This window comes from Microtus ochrogaster, chromosome 5, assembly GCF_000317375.1.
Source record: "Microtus ochrogaster isolate Prairie Vole_2 chromosome 5, MicOch1.0, whole genome shotgun sequence".
NCBI lineage: Eukaryota > Metazoa > Chordata > Mammalia > Rodentia > Cricetidae > Microtus > Microtus ochrogaster.
In genome coordinates, this window is record NC_022012.1 from 33107134 (window position 1) to 33110354 (window position 3221).

A 3221-nucleotide genomic window follows, 5' to 3' on the forward strand; every position below is an offset into this window, starting at 1 on the left:
GCACCGGACAGAAATCTCAAGGTCCAAATCAGGAGCAGAAGGAGAGAGAGCACAAGCAAGGAACTCAGGACCGCGAGGGGTGCACCCACACACTGCATTTATCTTCTGAGTCTACTTGTCTGTCTCATGAGTGCTCTATTTCTAAGAGAATAATGTATGTAGTAGCTTTTCAATCAGATATAAAACTATTATGAATATGCATTATGAATTAATTGTTTCCAATCTTGTTATTGATCAAAGTTAACTAAAATAATTCCAATAATAATAAAATTTAAATGTGTATATGAAGAGAATAAACCTTGTTTCCCTTTTTTATATAGTCTTAGACTTAGTCCCAAGAGAAAGCTGAGTCTCCACATAACAGCTCCAATTTTATTTTTTACTTTTCTGAAGGTAACATCCACAGCTGTACATAATTTGTTCTTATTCTATTTCAGGATTTATTGAATATTAGTATTATGTCAACTTTCCATATTCTAGACTAAGCTACAAAATTAATCGATTACATCAGTTAAGCCAGTGCCATTAAGTCATTGCTCGTTTTTGTATTTGGAAGTTATGTTATATTGTAGATATACTAGTAGCTTATAAAGCCATTAAAATATTCAAAATTATAAATACTACTCTTAAGTTTATTTAATTATAGAACTTTTTACTCCATACTAAACTTGATGATTATAAATCACTTCGGAAAGCATGTAGAGATCTGCACTGCATAAAGTATCAGAATAAAACTGTACAATCATAAAAAACAAAATTGTGCATTTGGGAAGCATTAAAATAAGTAAAATCAGTCTAATCCCACGCTTCAAAGACAGTTTCTAGCATTGTTCTTCCCTGCCCATTTTTTCCTTTGCTCCAGCTCTCCCTCATTCTCCATCTAAATATTCCTAACTACAAAGGAAATGACTATGACCTCAGGTCATTGCAGCAGTAAAAGGAAAAATGACATCCACTCTGATTTAAAGAACTCACAACCTAATTCTGGAGTACTAGCATAGATTTATTGGAATGGGCTCCAAATACGTGATAAATTTTGGAGATAAAATAAAGCTGGCAGGAAAAAGCAGTAAATTTGTAATTTAATTGATTAATACTGAAGCCTGATGTACATAGGCTAAGTACATAAATGTACCAATACTCATAGGAATGTTGTACAATAAGCAAAAATTTGAGCTAATTCACAACCATACAATTAGGAAAGGCATCAGCTCTATCAAGTAAATGAGTGTGAGGCTAAATAGTTTTATTTTCTTCTTTCATAAAATGCTTTATTATAATTATTTAAATGTCTATAGATTCATTAGGGTTCTCTGAGAATTTCTTTTGCTTACAAAGCATCTATGGTCCCCAGTGATAATCAGGACAAATTGAAAATGCAAAATATGTTACACTTAACCTTAGATGTTTCAAATTAGTTACCAAACCAAAGCTAATTTAATGGGGTTATTTCATTCTGTAATGCCTCAGAAAAGGTCTAATTTTATCATTGAGCGTAATTGCTTGAATTATTGTCATCATAATAGGAATCATAGATTAAGAAGGTTTTTTGGAATCTAACACTATGAAACTTTTTTTCTTTTTGGAGTTAAACTTGTGCCAGATATCACATATTTCCCAGGGTAAAGTGTACTTCTTGTGTTCAGCATGCCTTCAAAGTTACCTCAAAGACAAAAATAACCTGAAAAATGCATTCATAGACCAACAAATTTCTTAAAATTTTCAAGACTTAACTAGGAACATACAAATTATAGGACTGAAAACATTTCGTTATGTTTAAGATAAATGATTTGATACAAGCCATATGAAAACACCAAAATCCTTACTAGGTCAAGGGAGTCCTTGCATCCCTGTATGGCACATAAAGAATTAAACATCTAAAACATTATTTCTAAATAAGCAGTGATTAAAGTGTGATAAAAATTCATAAAATAAAAGCAATACACATTCTAGTTCAAAGGCATGCAATTTGAACTTCAGGAGAGATTCAGCATGTGCTGAGGTGTTGAATTTATTCTTCATTCTTCTGTGGGAAATTTGGTAGTTATTATTAAGAACCACCGCCCTCTTCTACTCATCCCATTATGCTGTAATTTTAATGCCATTATCTATGTGTTCAAGAATTTGGAAACAGTTATACACAGATGCATGCCATCTGTGTGGTGAAGACAATGATATATGTCCCCCTAAAGAAGAACAATGGCAGAACAAAAATAATTCAGAATATACATTTTCTTAAGTAATATTGTGATTTCTTGGGACTTTATTATATGCTAAGGGAAGTCAATGGAGCTTCATTTAGTGTATGATATCTAAGGCATTTAAATATGCTAATATTAATTGAACAAAAAAATCAGGAACTTATTCTTGGTCATAAAATGTGTTCAGGCAGTGATGTAGACAAACTATTCAAATTTGTACACCCAATATTTTGGCAAATATTTACTTCCTATTATATATTCATTAAAATTGAACTGACTTAACTTCCTACTAAATAATAAATTTTACTCCATTAGTAACTGAATAAATGAGTTAGTAAGTAGTATAGTACAGATTTTGACAGTGGTTCCTCTAGACCCATGAATCACTTCCTTTTTTTCTAACAGTCTCAGCACAAATTTTACTTCCCACTCACAAACTCTCTAATACTGACTGTTCAGCATTGTGCAGTCATCACTGCTGAGGAACCAGGGATCTGTACTTAGTCTCAGAACTATGTTTGATGTTGATGTAATGACAGCTTAACAACCATAAGAACTTCTTCAGCTCTAGAGCTGGACACACTCTCACCTCTTGCAATCACCTGAGCAGTTCTGCCTCCTGTACTCTGAAGATGTACTTTAGAATTATATATGCCAACACCAAATAACTTATTGCACAGTCTCCAAGGATTTCCAACTCTCAGGGAGAAAACCCTTAAAAAGGAAGCAAATGCCATATCCCAGGTGGTTAATCTTCTTCCTTTATCAAAAGCAATTTCTATTGGTGTTAAAGATTTATTTAGAGATACCACCTGAATTAAAACCAATTATTTTTGCCAATGAGATCTCAATAGAATTTGACATTCCACATTTCTGATAAACTACTAGATAGTGTTGTTGGTTCCAGCACACAGTATATTGAGCTGCTCTTAATTAAATGTCAGAAGATAGTCTGACACATCTTTTTAAAAAACAGTTAGAGAATTTGAAATAATAAACTAATTTCTGTTTTACAAAAGC